This window comes from Mytilus californianus, unplaced genomic scaffold (genome assembly GCF_021869535.1).
Source record: "Mytilus californianus isolate M0D057914Y unplaced genomic scaffold, xbMytCali1.0.p SCAF_8, whole genome shotgun sequence".
Classification (NCBI taxonomy): domain Eukaryota; kingdom Metazoa; phylum Mollusca; class Bivalvia; order Mytilida; family Mytilidae; genus Mytilus; species Mytilus californianus.
Window position 1 is genome coordinate 86,673,829 of NW_026262734.1, and position 9,176 is coordinate 86,683,004.

The 9,176-nt window shown below is 35.0% G+C and overlaps 1 long non-coding RNA gene across 1 annotated transcript; it reads right to left on the bottom strand.

The window, feature by feature from the left end:
* Positions 1 to 1,012: 1,012 nt before the first annotated feature.
* Positions 1,013 to 5,855, bottom strand: LOC127710522 (uncharacterized). The gene is made up of 3 exons (XR_007986217.1): positions 5,742 to 5,855; positions 3,434 to 3,659; positions 1,013 to 1,088 (listed from the first exon to the last, which is right to left on the bottom strand). It is a non-coding gene; the product is annotated as an uncharacterized LOC127710522 (long non-coding RNA).
* Between the last annotated feature and the right edge of the window lie 3,321 nt (positions 5,856 to 9,176).

Below are 9,176 nucleotides of genomic sequence, written 5' to 3' on the forward strand. Positions count from 1 at the left end.
ATATTATGTGGTTGCCGTTGGTCACTTTCTATCATATTTGTGTTTTCTTTTATATAGTTTTTAACATAAATCTTTGTTTTTCCGTTTGGATTGTTTTACGTTTAGTCATTTTAGAACCTTTTATAGCTTACTATACGGTCCTCGTGAAATACTTATAGTGACCTATAGTTGCTTGAATCTACATCATTTGATGGATAGTTAATTCCTTGCAATCATGAAACATCTTATATTTTCATTTAAGGCATGCATTGAACAATTATAGAAGATTTGTTAATATTTTACTCTTTCTGAGAATTTCAAATGGAAAATTTTTTATGTACAAGACCATTATTGATTGAACAACACATACATTGAAAACTATAATAGAAAAAAATACAACACTAGAAACATAAGCAAAAGCAAAACACAATCTTTAGAAAACAATCAAATTGGTAAGTAAACTCAATCCTTCTCTATTAGTGGAACCGGGGGGGGGGGGGATAAGATTATAGAAAAGTTTTTATGACATGTCTCTTTCATATGTTTGCCCCCATTACAACACACAAACTTTACAGTCTATTGCTCTGCCACTGTTTTATTCGCCAACAAACTGGATACTGATCGAGTGTATGATATTTTTTTCCAATGTACATATCACGTGCTTTATCCTTTGAAAAGTTATTGTTTTGAAGAGAAACATTGAAACATATTTTACGCACGTCTCCGCAAGGTAAAAGGTTGTGTGTGTGAACAGAAAAACAAATCCAGTCAAACCTAACGAAAGCAGTGAATAAAAGAATTCAAAATATGCCCGATCTGCCTATTTTAGTCAATTTTGTCATTTAAAGGTCAGATTCGTCTTGTCAGGCATTGTGACCTGTTTTCTTTCGCTATACTATTAAAACCGAATCATTTCTCCGGGAAACGAAGGCAATTATTGATGACCATTCTGTTTTTGTTAAAATTTAACAGGTCAGTTCATGTTCATTTAGAGCATTTCTACTTACTAAGGCCACTCATGTAAAACTGTGGATTTATAACTGATACTTTATTATAGAAGTACAAAACGCCTTGTTTACTTTTGTAGATCTTCTCCACTTAATCTTCTCCTACAAAAGACAGAACGTAATATGAAGAATACAAAGTATAAAGTATATTGTTTTTCTTTGTTTTTATAGTGATAAAGATTATAACACAATGTTGACTGCTGTACCCCTATTTTCACATTTTTACCGATTATGTCTGTTTGTTTTGTTCACACATTGTTGTCAATATAATATAATGTCATGCGACTGTCATACAAGTGAGAGGCTTAGCTAGCTATAAAACTAAGTTTAATCCATCATATTCTACTAAAGGAAATGTCTGTACCAAGTCAGGGATATGACAGTTGTTTTCCATTCGTTTGATGTGTTTGAGCTTTTGATTTTGCCATTTGATAAGGGACTTTCCGTTTTGAAGTTTCCTTGGTGTTCGGTATTTTTGTTATTATACTTTTTATATATTCATAGAAACTTGGCATAAAAAAGACTTCAGTTTGTGTTGTTTGTTGTCTAATGTACTACAATATCACAGGGTAAAGTACTTTTCCTGAACCTATGTTTGTTGTAAATATAAAAATAAGATGTGGTATGATTTCAATGAAACAACTCTCCACAAGAGACCAAATGACACAGAAATTAACAACTATAGGTCACCGTACGGCCTTCAACAATGAGTAAAACCCATACCGCACAGTCAGCTAAAAAAGGCCCCGAAATTACAAATTACGATTCAAATGAGAAAACTAACGGCCTGATTTATTTACAAAAGAATGAACGAAAAACAAATATGATATACAGCAACAAACGACAACCAATGAATTACAGGCTCCTGTCTTGGGACAGGCACATACAGAACATGTGATATACAGCAACCAATGACAACCACTGAATAACAGGCTCCTGACTTTGGGACAGGCACATACAGAACATGTGATATACAGCAACCAATGACAACCAATGAATTACAGTCTCCTGACTTTGGGACAGGCACATACAGAACATGTGATATACAGCAACCAATGACAACCACTGAATTACAGGCTCCTGACTTTGGGACAGACACATACAGAACATGTGATATACAGCAACCAATGACAACCAATGAATTACAGGCTCCTGACTTTGGGACAGACACATACAGAACATGTGATATACAGCAACAAACGACAACCAATGAATTACAGGCTCCTAACTTTGGACAGGCACATACAGAAAGTGGTGACTTGGGACAGGCACATACAGACAGTGAATTACAGGCTCCTGACTTGGGACAGGCACATACAGAATGTGGTGACTTGGGACAGGCACATACAGACAGTGAATTACAGGCTCCTGACTTGGGACAGGCACATACAGAATGTGGCGAGGTTAAGCTAGTTTGTAAGTTCCTTTGTTAGGTATTTAATGTGCTATATTGAAGGTCGTATACGGTGACCTATAGTTGTTAACTTCTATGTCGTTTGGTCTCTGGTGGAGAGCTGTTTCATTGGCAATCATACCACATGTCATCTTCTTATTTTGATATCTATTGTCAAGTCCAGAGCTTTTATACTGCTTTTTATCGGTATATATTTACCCATCGTTGAAGGACGTAGTTGAGAACTGTAGACATGGATTGACAAGTGACGATAGTACAACAATATACCAGATAACAGTCGTTTACCATTAGTATTCATTCCGAGTGAATCTTATTATTAAGGGGGAGTGGGTTTACAGAATAGAGAAAAATGGACAAACAAAAACTAAACAAAAAACAGACGAAAGAATGGTGAAAAATTGGCAAAAAAAGAAGAAAGAATAGAAGATAATGGGCAAAACAAAATAAAGAATGAAGAACATGTACTTAAGGTGGTACCCAACACCTTGACTAATATTAATTTGGCTCGTTTAATATTCCTAAAATTTTGACAAAATGTTTACTTTGACCCTTTGACAAAAATATAAAAATTTCAATTAATTTGAACCAAACACTTTATCAGAAAAAATTCACTGGTTATATAGCAGTTTGACAAACACTAATTTTAATCATTGAGAAGCTTAATATTTCCTTAACAATACAACGTGATTAAAACGTTAAGTTGATTTTTACAGAGTTATCTCCCTGTAGTGTTAGGTACCACCTTAAAATAAAAAATACAGAAATGGAAACTACCCTTCCATCAAAACCCTCTTCAACAGGTGTTTCGACGATTGTAACAAAATCTAGACATGTTATCTCTTGGTGCGGAGAATGATTTGTTAATAAATAAAATCATCATAGATACCAGGCTTACAATTTTGTACTACAGATGTGCGTTTCGTCTACAAAAGACTCATCAGTGACGCTCGAATAAAAAAAGTGAAAAAGGCCAAAAGACTTAATCAGCACACAATCGGTGCGTAAAAATGATAATCACAAAAAACAACTTTACCTCTACTGTGGACAATCGCAGTGGTGGTGAGAGAGTTCAGGAACACACCGACATCTTCTTGACGGACAACCGTTGGGATAGCCATTAGGTCTACATTCAATCGGTATTTCACAGTAACAGCATTTACGTCCATTGCCAAAATCATGACAGTGAGGAGTTGAATTGCTGTAAGATCTACATTTACAGTCCCTGTCTCTCTTACATGGTACACAACTCAGTGAAATACCTACAAGATGTAAGCCAACTTAATCATAGATCAGAAGATATTAGAGATATCGTATGGCAAAAAGCTGTAAACTACGAACACAAAAGTGACACAAGAGTAACGTTGGACACAGGTACCTTAGGATCTAGACGGAGAGGGGGGGGGTTCTGTCATTTCTTTATTCTTAAGAATTTTAGGCCATTTTTTTCTCTATTCTTTAGATTTTATCACCCAATTATTTTCTATTCTTTATTTTTTGTGTCCTTTTTTGTTTTTTTTTTTGGTGTTCTTTATTCTGTGTTTTTCCCCATTATTCTCTTTTCTGTAAACCCCAGTCAGACCCGCATACCTTTTGTTTGAAGCAAACGAACATAACATTCAGGAAGGAAAAATTTACAACCGGGAAAGACAAATGATCTCATTATATAAAAGTAAAAAGATGTGGTATGATTGCCAATGAGACAACTATCTATCAGACTCCAAATGACGTGGATTTTAGCAACAATAGGTCACCGTATGACTTTCGAATATGAGCAAAACCCATACCGTATAGTCAGCATTAAAGGCCCTTATATGTGAAAATATGAAACAATTTTAACGAGAAAAAAGTGTTAGCATTGATTATGCCTTCTTGAGAAACAATTTTATTATTCCGAACCGATCTGTTCCTACCCCTAAATACCTAGCATTTTGGTAAATAAGCGACAAACCTTTTGCTTGCCATTGTAGGCACACGATCTCCATGCTTAAAACACACCGGAACAGTTTTGAAACTTGAAACTTAGATTTGTGCGATAGCATCAGACTGTTATAGATGTGATGTTTGGTAAAAATATTATTCTGATAATTAGACATGTAGATTTTAGTATTTTTACGAGGTGTGTGTATTTTTTGGAAAATTGTTCAACGGCTTCACTGTCAGAGGGGGTGGACAGGGGGTAGGTACCCTTCTCCAACTTTCCGCCCACTATCTCCCACCTCCCACTTTTAGAATCTCTTTTTCTCTCTCGCCTATTTTTTTGTCTCCCACCTCCCGCCCCTCCCCCACCTACATCCCCCTCAAAAGCTGTCCACTCCCTCCTGTCAGACAAGCACAATGGAAAATATATAAGGAGAACCCTAATGATAACAAGACGTATAATTGTGTATGTCTGACGCCTGTTTCGTCTATACAAAAATCGCCAGCGGAACCAAAACATTTTGAAAGCCAAAGATCACAGGAGCTGACCACAGGAACCCAACTAAAACCGGGATGAACTCAGGTGCCCCGGAAGGATAATTTAAATTGACTATTGTTCGCTTAACGTCTGGTGGCAAATATGTCATGCATGTTCAGAACGATGGAAAGATAAGCAGGTCCTGCTCCCAAACATGTGATACAATAATAGTTACATGGCAAAGTTTCTGTCCTTATCTATCATAGCTTTTTCTTCAAGTTTAAGTTGGAAATTCTTGCCCTTTACCCTGCCCAATCCATCTTACAGAATTTATCATTAAGTTATACTCGTCCTGAAATGAATTTACTACTGGACGTTAAGCAAACATCAATCAATCAATATATATATATATATCACTGTAGTGGATGATGGTCTGGATAGGGTTTACAGAATAGAGAATAATGGACCAATACCAAAAAAATAAAGAATAGAGAATAATATGCAAAAACAAAAAGAATATAGACCAATAGGGTACTAAAACATAAAGAATAGTGATTATGGACAAAAATATAAAGAATAGAGAAAAATAACAAAAAAAAATAAAGAATACAAAAATGAAGAACTCGATCCACACACTCGTGGATTGCAACGGATTTTATTTTCAAACTGTAAAAGGGGGTCTGCTTGGGGTTTACAGAATAGATAATTATGGACAAAAAGTGCAGAATAAATGGCAAAAAAAAAAAAAAAAAAAATAGAAAAAAAAAAATTAAGAATAGAGAGAAATGGTCTAAAAAATTAAAAAATACAGAAATAAACTCCCCATCCAGACCGTCCTGAAATACCTATCTTTTAAATTAGTTAACAGAAACTTTGAATTGTATGTACTGCAATGTAAATAAGCTATGTCTTATATAAATAAAGAAAATGTAAAAAGTATACTGACCTACGATACCAAAGAATACAATAATAAATAAAGAATGCATCCTCGATGTTTACTGGTAATTCAGTTGTCTTATTTGTCACAACGTCTTTATTTATACAGACCGACGAAAGTTGTTTACTGTAAAGGGTTTTGATAGATTGCAAAATATTACGTAATGAAATACATGTAACATTAATTTCATTTTTAGACAACGATTATTCATGAAAACATTTTAATAATTTCAACCACAAAAAAGATACAAGATGGTATGACAAAATCCCCTTTTTTTTCAAAACTTTTTCTTGGAATTCAACCGCATCATTATAAAAATTAATGTATTTCTAGTTTTCTTCTAATAATGAAGTGACAATTAAAAAGCTATTGGTTTAAACTAGAGTGATATATCTATAGAGACGGATGGTCGAGCTGAAAAAAGAAAAAAGAATGTTCGGAGATTCATGTAAATCATAAAATAAACATTGTTATCAGTAAATTAAAAACATACTAAATATTATTGTTATACACATATGCACTTTCACGGAAATAAAATCTGTCGATACCTATATTTTAGCATTGCACAAGGTCATGTTTTTCTCTGACTGACAATGACGTCTTTACACTACATCAATTGGATGTTGGATGTGTACTGATTGATATTTTAGTCTTAGATACATGTTTTTTTTATTTGGTGTTATTGCTTTTGGACTAGCTGCCAGTAACTCCAGTACTTTGTGTCTTTTTTGTTAGGGATGTATAAATACGCTGCCACGTCCGGTCTGCGCTTTTGTGTGATATTGTTCTGCTTTGTATCGATCTGATGAGTTAAGCCCTTTTCAACTGATTTTTAAAATTTGTTCTTATGTTGAGCTGCAACACGACTGTCCAAGGATAAGGGAGGGTTAAGCGCACACAAACATTTAACCCCGCCACATTCTTAATGTGCCTGTTCCAAGTCAGGAGCCTGTAGTTAGGTGTTTGTCGTTGTTTCATGTCTGTCGTATTTGTTTTTCGTAAATTGTTTTGTTATAAATAAGACCGTTAGTTTTCTCGATTGAATTGTTTCATATTTTTCATGTCAGAACCTGTATTAGCCGACTATACGGTAACGGTTTTTCTCATTGTTGAAGGCCGAACGGTTGCCTATTATTGCTTACATCCACTTCATTTGAACTTTGGTGGATAGATGTTTTATTGGCAATCATTCCACATCGCCTTATTTTTATATAAAAAATTCAAAAGATTAAATTTTATGATAAACAGACGGAATGATTTTATTATACTTGTTTCGTTTATTGTGATGTTCCGTTGCCTGCTTCTGATGAAGCTTACAATACATTTTATATATGGCGGCATGTAGATGAAATACCCTGCAGATCGGTTATTTCTGTCCTTCTGATGGAGCTAACATTACATTTTTGCCCGGATTATAGTATCCTGATGTCGGGTGGGTTGTGGAGTGAAGTACGGGCGGTAGCCAGGGATAACTTGGTACATAATTTGTGTACTCAACTTCGCCTACAATTTTCAACCCAGATCTCTGAACCTAGACAAGAAGATTGTACATTTGTTGAAATTATGCACCTGCTATTGTGAAATGCTTGTCTTTTTTCGGCAAAATTTATAAAAGAGGGTTCCTTATTTGTGTAATCTACTCCTACTACAGTTTTCAACCCAGATCCCCGAACCTTCGCAGAAAGATTGAACATATGCTGAAGTTGTGCACCTGCTGTTGTGGAATTGTTCGAGTATTTTGTTTCCTCATTTTTCCATGCTTGGGGACATTCTCTGTTTATAAAATTGTATGAAAACGTGTACAAGTTTTGTGTTATCAAGTCCGCCTACAGTTTTCAACTCGGATCCCCGAAACGTCACAGAACCATTGCACATATAATGAAGTTGCGTACCTGCTAATGTGGAATTGCTGACTTTTTAAGAAAAGGGAAACTAACTGATTTTTCAGGAAATGTTACAAAAGATGGAAACATTATTTGCATTTAACATAATTCTTTAGAACTTCACAGAGAGTTAGCAAACCTATTGAGGTTATGAGTCTTCCATTAGGGAGTTGTTAAAGATTTTCTCCTATTTTTACATCAATTTATATTTTTATAAATCTAAATGTTTAGTATAGACTATTCTCCATTGTTAAAGAAACAATCTGCGCAACCCTCCCATTTGAGTCTTTATTCTAATTTTATATACTTAGATGGAATACCTTGCAGACGGACTATATTTTTTTGTCCTTCTGATTGAGTCAACACTAAATTTTATATATGGCTGGATGTAGATGAAAAACCTTGTAGATCGGCTTTTTTCTATTTATGTTCTTCTGATGGAGCTAACATTAAATTTTATATATGGCTGGATGTAGATGAAAAACCATGCAGATCAGCTTTTTTCTATTTATGTTCTTCTGATGGAGCTAACATTAAATTTAATATAAAAGTTATGATGGCAAGTAGATGAAAGACTTTCCAGATCCACTACGTCTGTCTTTATGGAGCTAACATTAGATTTTATATATGGTGGCATGTAGATGAAAGACCTTGCAGATCGGCTATTGCTGTCCTTCTGATGGAACTAATATCACATTTAATGTATGGTAGCATGTTGATGGAATACCTTGCAGATCGGCTATTTCTGTCCTCCTGATGGGGCTAACATTAAATTTTTATTTAAGCTTGCATGTAGATGGAAGACCTTGCAGATCAACTATTTCTGTCCATCTGATGGAGCTTACATTACATTTTTATATATGGTGGCATGTAGATGGAAGACCTTGCAGATCGGCTTTTTATATCATTCGGATGGCGCTTTCAATAAATTTTTATTTATGGTGGCATGTAGATGGAAGACCTTGCAGATCAGCTATTTCTGTCCTTCTGATGGAGCTAACATTCAACTGTATATATGCTTGTAATGTTGATGGAATACCTTGCAGATCGTCTATTTCTGTCCTTCAGATGGAGCTTACATTACATTTTTATATATTGTGGCATGTAGATGGAAGACCTTGCAGATCGGCTTTTTATATCATTCGGGTGGCGCTTTCGATAAATTTTTATTTATGGTGGCATGTACATGGAAGACCTTGCAGATCGGTGTTTTCTGTTGTCCTTCTAACGGAGCTCACAATAAATTTTAATACATGGTGGCATGTAGATGGATGACCTTGCAGATCGGTTTTTTCTGTCCTTCTAATGGAGCTCACAATAAATTTTATTTACAGTTGGATGTAGATGGAAAACCTTACAGATCGGCCTTTTCTATCCTTCTGATGGATGTTACAATAAATATGTATTGTATATGGTGGCATGCAGATCGATCGGCTATATCTGTCCCTTTGATGGAGCTTACATTTAACTGTAAATATAGTGGCAGGTAGATGGAATTCCTTGCAAATCGGCTATTTCTGACCTTCTGATGGAGCTTACATAAATTTTTTATTTATGGTGG